Below are 10,683 nucleotides of genomic sequence, written 5' to 3'. Positions count from 1 at the left end.
TGCCCAGGCGGGTCTCGAACCCGCAGGCTCAGGCAATCCACTCACCTCAGCCTCCCAAAGCACAGGATTACAGGCTGAGCCACCAAACCCGGCTTCTGTCTGATTTTTTCATATAGTACTTGGTTCCTGATCTTTTTAGAGTCTTTGGGTGGGTGGAACAGAGTCACGACCCCTCTACTAGCGGTGCCAACCCTGGAGGCTGAAGGAGCCTCTTGGAAGGCAGGGGTAGAGGAAGAAGGGGATTGATGAGAGGGGGAGGCTATGCTCTATTGACTTGCCCCTTTCCTTTTGTGTGCCCTGGAGCCTGGCCCCTCATCTCTATCTGTTAAGGATCTGAAGGGCTAGACTCTGTGTGTATATATACATGTGTGAGTATGTATGTGTGTGTGCTTGTGAATGTGTGCACACCTGTATATATGTGGGTGTATGAGCATATTTATGTTTGTGTGTGTATGAGTGGAATAAGGTGGGGAGGAGGGGGACAGAGGGATGAGAAGAGGACCCAGAGATGGCACTAGCTTTTCTGGGCCCCTGCTGCATGCTGCCTCTTCACTTGCACTATCTGATTAATCCTCCCCATCTCACAGATAAAGGGACAGGGTCAGAGAGCTGATATGACCTGGGAGAGGTGGCCTGCCTAGGCCTGGGAGGCAGAACTTGGGGCACCCCTGTCCTTTTGAGCTCAAGAGAGAGACAGAAAGACAGATGCAGGAACAAAAGACCTCTGAGAGCAAAGGCAGCCTGAGCCCAAAGGGCAGGAACCTGCTCCGAGGGAAGCCAGGGCTACCTCCCTTCTTGGTCTCTCAGTTCAGGCCTCTTTAACTGCTTTACTTTACCCTATCTTCTCCCAGTTGGTGCCAGTTTCCAGAGCAGTGGTAGCAGTGATGGGGGTGGGACTCAGGATCCTTGAGGGTCTGGAGGGCAGTGAGCGCTCATGGTGGCTTTTTGACAGAGTTGAGCTGCAGCAGGGGTCTGAAACCCCTCTGGGGAGTGCAAGGACAGTACCAGAGATCTGTGGTGAGGGTAGCCACATCCAGGTGTGCCTCCCTCCTCTTCTTGTCCTGACACTTTGAGCTCCTCACTGCTTCTCCCAGCTTCTATGGGGGAGACCCAGGACTCCAGCCTACTTTCAAGTGGTGCAGGGAAGAACAACCAGAGGCTTGGTCTCTACCCTGAGGGACTCGACACAATTGGGAGGGCGGGGGAGAGGGCAGCCTGGGACTTTCTCCCAGCTTCACCTGCCCCAGACTGTGGGCCCTGCACTTATGGGCTACCCCAGGATCCCCTTGCCTCCAAGGCCTTGTGGTACTGAGGGAAGGGGCCTTGCCTGCCCAGCACTCTAGCACATGAGGCTCCCCAGGATTGGCCTGTCCCTCTACTTCCCCAGGAATCCTGAGTGGAGGAGGAGAGGGGTGCAGAGCTGCTAAAAATAGCAGCAGCAGCTCTAGCTATGAGTCTCCTTGAGGGGTCAGTGGAGCCCAAGATTGGGGAGGAAAAGAGTGGAATGGGCTGCAGGGAGGGGGAGAGACCAGTCTGATCTGGGTCTTGCTGTGTCTACACCCAGGCCACAGCCCCAAGATGCAGGGACAGAGGGCACAGATATGCAGGGACATATGGATACAGACACCCAGGGATAGGTGAACAAGCTGGGCAGAGATGCACACAGACATGGCCACCAGCATATCTGGGGTTTCTTCTCCTCCAGAACCTCAGGAACATCAGATGGGCCCACCTGCACAGCCCCAACTCCTCAGACCTCTTCCTTGCCTCCTAAACCTTGCTTTGACCTCCAGCTTGGCAGGGTGTGCAGACACCTTGAGTTGAGACAGGTGAGCCCTCCTCCCCTGGCTCCTTCAGTCTCCTCTGTGTGAGGCCCAGGGCAGGGAAGGACCAGGGGGTACCAGAGGTGACATCAAGTATACAGGTACAACACAGATCAGAGTTAGGACACTAATCAGTGGCTGGGGCCTCAGGAGTACCACCCTGATCTGAATAACAGGCCTCTTCCCAGCCTGTCTGGCAGCAGAGAGGGGCATGGGAGAGATGTGACAGGAGCTAGTCACTAGGGCTCTGATGTAGAGGAAGGGGGGGGGGGTGAGGAAATCTGGGTAAGTAAATGCATGAATGACCTCTCTTACATGTCTTGTCCCTCCCTCTCTCTCTCTCTTTCTCTCTCTCTTTTTGAGTCAGTGTCTCACTCTGTCATCCAGGCTGGAGTGCACAATCACAGCTCAGCACAGCCTTGACCTCCTGGGCCTCAGGCAGTCCTTCCACCTCAGCATCCTAAGTAGCTGGGACTATAGATGTGTGCCATCATGTCTGGCTTATTTTTTATAGGGAAAAGGTCTTGCTATATTGCTCAGATTGGTCTCAAACTCCTGGGTTCAAGCAGTCCTCGTCCCTTGGCTTCCCGGAGAGCTGGGATTACAGGCTTGAGCCACTGCACCTGGCCTGCCTTGGTTGATCTCACCCTCACATCTTTACCTAGGCACTTGGATCCACAAAAGGTGACTCCAACTCTAACATTTCCCTTAGCCAGCCAGAAAACAGGGCTTCCTGAGGAGGGGGTTGCAGCTGCTGGACCACATGTTTCAATTCACTAGCATATCTCTTGGCTGGATGTAAATGATATCTAAAACAACATCCATCAGTGCAGTGAGCCAAGGTGAAGGCTCTCAGAAGCACCTTGTCCTTCGTCTCTCTGCATTCTGAGTCTCACCTTCCTGGTCAGAACTAAACCAGCTGGTGCTCACTCATTACCCCTGCCTTAGCAGTCCAGCCCTAGGATCCTGGGGTGTATGATTCAGTCCCTCCAGTGTCTACCTGACAAATCAGTCTCTTCTGGTACTGGACAACCCTGGCTGTTGGAGGACCCTCCCCTCAAGGGGGCCTTCTGGCTTCTTCCCAGTCACCACCCACTCTGATTTCCTTTGATCCTAAAGCTGGCCTGTGAAAGAGGTGGGACAGGGACAGGCACCATGAATTCCCAAGGAAACCTCAGCAGAGGGGTGACACAATTTGCCCAAGCTCACCCAGTCAGCAAGACTGAGTACTGGCTTCCTCACCAGCCTTCTTCTTTTTTTTTTTTTTTTGGAGTTGCAGTCTCACTCGGTCGCCCAGACTGGAGTGCAGTGGCCGCTCCCGGCCACCACAGCCTCGACCTGCTGGGCTCCAGCGATCCTTCCGCCTCAGCCTTCTGTGTAGCTGGAATTACAGGCATGCGCTACCACACCCAGCTGATTTTTTGATTTATTGTAGAGATGAGGGCTTGCTGCCCAGGCGGGTCTCGAACCCGCGGGCTCAGGCAATCCACTCACTTCAGCCTCCCAAAGGCGTGGGATTACAGGCTGAGCCACCGAGCCCAGCCAGCCTTCTTCTGATAGTGTTCTTTCTTTGAGATTTTCCCCTCCTCCCTGAGGCACAACTTGGCTCCCCACACTGCCTAATGCTCCGCCCCCCAGGCTCTGGGACTCCTTAAGCACCTGCTGGCTAGTGGGACCCTGGCCAGACACTCAGCAGGTGGCTGCCTGGGGGACAAAAGAGCTGGTACTCAGCTGCTAAGCTGGGAGGGAGTGGGAAGCTATGGAGAGGGAGGGGGGATGTGGGCTGGAAGTGGAAAGGGGCAGGGTCGGCTTTGGTGCCTTTAACAAGGAGCCAGCAACATGCAAATACGCATGGGGGGTGGCTCAGTGGTTCAGGCAATTTTTGAATTCCTTCCCTACCCCAGTTCTGTCCTTTCAACCCTTCTAGAGGGAAGGGCCTGAGGGTAGAGAGAGGGACCTGTGGGAGGTGGGGGAGGAATGGAGGAATGAGGGAGATGCTGAGGCTGATGCCGGTGCCAAGATTCTCAGTGGGCCCCTGGAAACCCAGGAGTGGGAAGGAGAGGACACATGTTGGAGAATAGGGAGACCCACTGCTTGGATTCTGTCACACACGCAGTTTGGTGGCAGGAGGGGCCCTGCACTGCTCTGCCTTGATGGAGGTTAGGAGCACACCCAAACCTAGCAGAGATAGGAGGAGTTGTGACAAAGGCCTCCCATCATGGCCTGGCCCAGGGACCTCAGAAGCTTGCTGGGCCCTCAAGACCCAAAAGGTGAGAGCTTTTGCCACAAGTGAGAAACTGAGGCCCTGAGCAATCCCTAGCCAGGAGTCTCTTGTCCTTCTGAAGGCCAGAGTAGTTGGATCACGTAGGTGCTATTTGACATCTCATCTGTATCTCATTCGATTAAAACCAGAGGGTCCCTGTTCTAGCTGGAGAGGTCCTTGGTCCAGCTGAGCTTATTAAAAAGGAGCCAGCTCCCGCCAAACTGAGTTCCTTAAGGGCAGGGATTATGTTGTATTCCTGCCAATCAAAGCGCCTTGTTGAATAGAGGGTTGTTGAATGGAGAATGGATGGGTGGATGAAGAATGGACAGGCTAAATTCTGGATGGATATTATTTGGTGTTTGCAAGACAAAGAGAGCCACCTGGGCTGGGTGATCTGGAAAAGGGGGGATGGGAGAACTGAGATAAGCAGAAGGACCCAAGATGGCATTCAGGGTATGAAAAAATGGCTGAGCAAAGCCGTAGAGGTTGGCCCAAACAAGGTATTTGCACAAGGTCTAGGATTCACCCCAGCATCCTCCCTGTATTTCCCCATTACCCCCTTCCTGTGCCCATTTAGTCCCTGTTCATCTGCTGGCAGAGCTCCCTGTTCTAGATGGGCCCAGTCAGGACCTCCAACCCCACTCCCTCCCTTTCTGCCAGACTGCCTGCCAGCAAGACTGCAGGCTCTGCAGCCTAGACCCAGAGACCTGGATTGTTGTTGGAGAAGCGGCAGGTTTGTGGATTGTTGTCAGAGAAGCAGCAGGTTTGTTTGCTCTGGAGCCCGCCGAGAAATCTCAACAATCAATGACCAAGAAATCTCAACAATCAATGACCAACAACACTCTGCCTGCGGCTGCAGCATCGATCTGATCCTCTCCTCCCAGGTCTGGCAGCTGGGCAGCAGGTAAGCAGGTAGAAGGAAACTGGGATACCTGGGGGCTATGCCTCAGCAGAATCTGAGGGGCTGAGGTGGGGAAGTCCAGAATGCCAGGACAGGTGTGACTGGTCCTGTCATTCACCAAAGACCCCAAAGGATTGGAGAATAAGAGTCACCCAAGGTCACTGACCTCTGGTCCAAGACTTCAGGAAACAGTTCACCAGACTCCAAGTATCTGACCTCCAAGTGTTGGAAGTGATGTTTTATTCCTTTGCCACTAAAGAACTGAGCAAGATAAAATGTCCCTAACCTGCAGCAGTAAGGACTAAAAGTAGACATCAGAAGAGAAGGAACTGTCATCACCAGATATGTGCTAGAAGAATGTCAGGGGTTGTTTATGGCTTGAATCTGTTTGACAGCATGGGCTTGAACTTGGTCTATAAAAGGCAAATAATCGTTTCTACCTCACAGAGATATAAGAGGACTAAATGAGCTGGATGAATGTATATAAAGCACTTAGTACAGTGCCTGGCACACAGTTGGCACCTAATAAATGTTTGCTATTATTATTGCTGCTATTATTATTACTTGAATAATAATACTGTCTTGGGTCTCCACCTGTCTGTACTGAAGCTCTGCCCTAGGCTGGGAGACTGGACATAGTGCTGGCTAAAGCCAGGTTTTTTAAAAATGGGCAGGCACTTTGGGGTAGTCTTACTACTTATTTGCTGTGCAGGCCCAGGATAAGTGACTTACCTCTCCAAAACTCAGCTTTCCCCTCTATTAAGTGGGGATAACTAATCTTTCATTGTGAGTACGAAATAGAAAAGGCATATGAGAAGCTTGACCAGTAAAGGCTGGACCTCTGGGAGTTCTGGGACAGGTCTTACACCTTAATACATGTTTGTGGAATGAATGAATGAATGGCAGATGAATACACCCCAGGGTCTGCTCTTTTTGGAGCTGTGGATCTGGATGATTCTTAGGTCCCCATCTCTCTCTCCATTAAAGGGAAGGTAGGCTCAGAGCTGTTCCACATTTTATGTTGGTCCCTCCAGGCTGTGTGAGGGTATCTGAAACTGAGATGAATGAGGGGGTATTGAAGCCAGATAATGTGGTGGTGTCCTTTTCTGACCTCTGCCCTTAAGTTCATATAGTGCATCCCTCTCGGCCAGCAGGGGTGGTAGATGCATGCTTAGGGGTAGGTGTTGTGGGATGGGTTCGGAAAACCTGGGCTTACCTTTGCCAGTCTCTACCTGTGAAACTCTAATTAATTTATTCAACAAGTATTAATATCTGCCATGTGCTAGGCTCTGTGCCACTGAGGACATAAGCAGTGGTAGCACTAAGGGATGACTGGGGAGATACTTTAGCCCACTCAGAATGGCCATCAGCACCCTACCCCCAAGCCAACTCAGGCTGCCGGCGTGACAGCTTAATTTGTAGAAGAAAAAAACTAAGTAAAGGCTATAATTTACAGTTGGGATAATTGGCCAACTGTTAGGAAAGGCAAAAGATTCTAACATACAATCTATGTAAAAATAGTGTGCTTGCTACGCAAACTCAGCTTCAAGATGCGGTCCCAGCTGCCATAGGCCCGCCTCGCCTTTCTAATCAAGAAGCTGACCCTAAACTTCTCCCAAATAGGAATTCTGGAGCTTCCCCAAGACTTCGGGGGTGAGCAAAACAGCTTTGGTGTTCTCTTTTCTGAGCTCAGTCTTGCTGCTGGGAAGGAGCATCAAGCAACCAGGCACTTGTGACCCAACAAGATGGGTACCTTGACAGCCAAGGGATGGCACAGAAGAGTCCCCTGACCCAGGCTGGAGGATAGTTGAGGCTCCCGTGAGACACCATATAGCAGATGCTCCATAAATATGGCCTGAAGAATTACAGAAAGTGCCAGCTAAGCTGATACTTGAAGCATGAGGTAGAGTGAGCCAGGTTGGCCCAGAAGGGGAAAAGAATTTCAGGCAGAAGGATGGAACGACAAAAGCCCAGAAGCTGCTGAGAACTTGGTTAGTTTGGGGGAACTGAAGCTGAAACTCCTTTGCCCTGGCTGGGTGAGTCGGCTTCCTGGAACTGCTGCTTCCTGTTGGAATTGGCCTTAGAGACCTCCTAGTGCTTGCTTCCCACCTCCCAGCTGCAGACCAGTGCTGGCGGCTTGTCTCCTCCGGAAGCCTCTTCCATATAGAACCTGGCTCCTCCTCCCTGAGAGTAGCCCAGTAAGCTAGAGATCCAGAAATCTGCATGACTTGACAAGACCTTGGAGGCCCTGATGTGCTACTAGGCTTGGCAACCTTACATTGAAGGCTTCAGAAAGTGAAGCATACCTGAGGGCAGGGGCACACCTGAAGCTTATATGGGAGTCAGGGCTCTTAACAATCCAGGCTTCTTCACTAGGCCCTGCCTATGGCCCTTTTCTGTACCCTCTTTCTTCTTTTGGTGTGTGGGGGGGAAGGTGGAGTACTAATCCATGACAGTTCTGCCCATGTGGGCACAGCATCCTGGAACTTGTTTCAGCCTGGCAGAGCTTGATGGGGCTAGGAGAGGTGAGGACAAAGGGGAAGGAAGGAAGCTGGAGGGCCTGTGACTCATTGGAGGGAGGGGCTGAGGAAGCAGGCTTTCTGATATGTCCCACCATATTCAGGCAGCCAGGGTGGTAGTGGTGGTGGTGGGGAACAGAAGCTCAGTGTCTAATTAAGCCCGGTTTCTAATTAAGCCCAGCCCCTGTGTCTCTTGCTCCTTATTAGCGCCCCATGGTGTCCCCAAGGCATTTTAAGCTGCCACCCTGCTGAGGAGGCCGGGATGGCCGCCAGGGCCTGCCAAGCTTGATGAGCTTAGGCTTGTGAGGAGCAAAAAGCCAACTCAGACTTCCCCTCCACTGCCTATTGTAGTCTCTGGGTCCTTCGGTCTCCCCAGCAGCCCAGGGGGGCTCCTGCTTACTGTGTCCCCCTCTGAGGCTCTGTGTGAAATCTAGACTGTTTTCCATGGGGGTCTTGTCCCCAGTACCACTTCCTGACCCTGAAATGCCAAGGGGGGGACAGGGATCTGTGCCTAGTATTAGCTTCAGCAGCAGCCCCCAGACTCAGGAACGTGCAGATGGAATCTAGCACCTACCAAGGAGTCTGCAGGAAGCCGTGATTACCATTTTAGGTTAAGGCAGCCCTGGTTTGTTAACCCTTACAGCACTGAGGCTCCTGGAAGCCAAGTTGTCCTTCCTTGTCTCTCCTTTCTCCTCCATGCCTTGCTGTCCAGACACCATCTCTCAGTTCCTAGCAGCGTGAGTAATCCAGATTTGCCAACCCCAGTCCCCTCTCCCACCACACTCTCAAACGGAGCTCAGAGAAGTGGAGCAGTGGACCCAAGGTCACACAGCCAAGGAGGCAGCCTCCACTCCTGGAGACTCAACCCCACCCAGTCATAGCCGCTTACTCCTTCACAATCTCCCCAGGCCACATCCACACATGCAGAGTTTAATTAACTTTATTGATATTCAGAAATTAGGAGAATGACTAAAGGTAATTGCTCATTAAAAATCATTAAACTGACACAGCAGGCCCAGCCCGCGAAGCCCCTCCCGCACTGTCTTCTTCCTCCACTGTGGCAGAATCGACCAGGCACTGCCCACGGGTTGGGAGGACACCCCATGGCCCACAGCACTCCTCACGCGTGAGGCCAATCATGCCTCACAGGCTGCAGGAGGGAATAGGGGACTGAGCCTGCAGGATTGGGCCAGGCCCAGTGCGATATCCCCTATTTCCGCAGCCGACCGAGCCTCCAGAGGCTTCCCGGCCATGCCTGGCTGCATCCTGCAGTTTGCATCCCGCATATGAGCAAAGCTCTGAGGGCCTCCTTGTGAGGCCACAAGGCTTGAGGGATACACTATTCAGGCTGCAGAACTCATAGCCCGAGGTCTTTCCTACTTGAAGCACACCTTAGCACGACTGAAGTGCCAGGAACTCTGAGATGGCTGAATGCACTCCTTCCCAATGAGTACCCCAATGCTGGGACCTCCAGCTCCGCCGAGGACTGAGGGGTCTTCTGGACCCCTGGTTCGAATGTCCATGCCCTCTCATCCTCAGGCTTGGCATTTTGGGGCCACTTTCTCATTCCCCCTGGGGAGTAGAAATAAAGGTCTTCCCTAACAGTCAGACTCCTACCCCACTTATCCCTTGGGGTGCACAAGCACTGGAGATCTTGGTGGGCCAGGAAGAGACCCTGGCCGGGAACACACAGATTTACAGCCACAGAATGAGCGGATTCCTTCTGGCACTCATCCTCACACCCCCAGCGGGGATCGTGGGGCTCCCAACCTTCCTCCTGATTCCCATAGTCTCACTCCAGCCCTGCAGGGAGCTCTCTGGCCGTTGCTGCTCCTGCACACTAGCAGCCTCACACACTCCTCACACCCATTCATGCTGAGCCCTCACCCAACATTCAGACCCTCTGAAGGCAGACGCACTGGGAGGCACTACTCCAGACCCTGAGTACACTCACGCAGACCCACACACATGAAGCCTCAGACGATATGTCAAGGGACAAACACGGGCCCTGTGACCTATGGGAGCTGTCCAGCGCCACGACGCCGCTGGATCCAAGGCAGGTCTCGAACTCCTAGGGACATCCCCCGGCAGTTGGGAAGGGATGCGGGTTTCTCCCTCCCTGTCTCTGTCCCGGGGGTGAGGCTTGCAGGACTCTTCCCCCCTTCCCTCAACTTGAACGCACGGTTTCAAGCTCCCCGCGCCGCCGGAGGACCCGGCTGGGCAGCCAGGTGGCGGAATGAGGACACTAGGCTGGGTGCGAGTGGAGCTAGAGGCTCAGAGAGGGGGCTTCCGCGTCCCTGGGGCCGCAGAAGGAAGGAAACTACCGTCCGGGTCCCAGCCCAGCCCCGACCTCGCTGCCCTGACCTCCAACGCGGCCTGAAAAGATCGAGCGCCGAGGTTAGAAGCCCTACTTTCTCCCCTCTCCACATCAGGCGCTACAAACCATATGGCAAGGGACGGCAGGTCTCAACTCTAAGTGCGGTTCCGGCGACCCCACCGGCTGACTGGCTGCAGAGAGAGATGGACCTGGGCATCCACTTCAACAGGAGCGTGTTTGAGCCGAAACGGCAGGTCCAGACAAGACTCAGAAACCTTCCTTCTCGGGGCACAGAACCCCTATACGCGCCTCAGTACTCCCTTGCTGCCCTGTGGCCAGGCTTCCCTCCACCCGAGACCAATGAAGTTGGGACCGGACTCTCAGCAGGCTAGGGGGTTGCAGGGTGGGGAACCGGTCCTCCTGCGACAGGTCCACCGCCGGGGGATGCATAGGGGTCGGGCAGGAAGGCAGGCCCGGAGGGAGTCAGAGCTCCGGGCGTGCGGGATGTGTGATGGATGTGTGTGTGTGTCCGTCCAAGAAAGGACTTCGGGGAGGACAGAGCCTCTCTCCCGGGACCTCAGCTGCTGCAGCCCCGAGCAGAGCCAGGGGCCAGGTAGGGGGCCCAGATCCCCTAGTTTCTCCCCAGAATTGTGGTCTAGATTCCGACTCGCGTGGCAGCGCCAAGGCGGAGGGAGGTGAGCGGCATCCCAACCCCGGGTCCGGCCACCATCTGGCTCTGTCCCTCCGCAGTGAGGACGCGAGAGGCCCCGGAACCCGCGGCAAAGTCGAGTGAAGTTTGGCGGGCGGCGGGAGAGGCGGGACCGCGGGCCGCCAGCCGGACGGTCCCGACTCACTGCCTC

The 10,683-nt window shown here is 54.2% G+C and overlaps 1 protein-coding gene across 2 annotated transcripts in view; it reads right to left on the bottom strand.

Annotated features, from left to right (window-relative positions):
• The window catches only part of SEZ6 (seizure related 6 homolog), a 51,561-nt gene that overhangs the window by 39,916 nt on the left and 962 nt on the right, over window positions 1-10,683 (bottom strand). The gene's annotated exons all lie outside the window — the stretch shown is intronic.

Source organism: Carlito syrichta, unplaced genomic scaffold (genome assembly GCF_000164805.1).
Source record: "Carlito syrichta isolate Samal-C Ts95f unplaced genomic scaffold, Tarsius_syrichta-2.0.1 Scaffold307219, whole genome shotgun sequence".
NCBI lineage: Eukaryota > Metazoa > Chordata > Mammalia > Primates > Tarsiidae > Carlito > Carlito syrichta.
Note: the sequence above shows the minus strand (reverse complement) of the source record. Positions and strands in the feature narration are given on the sequence as shown.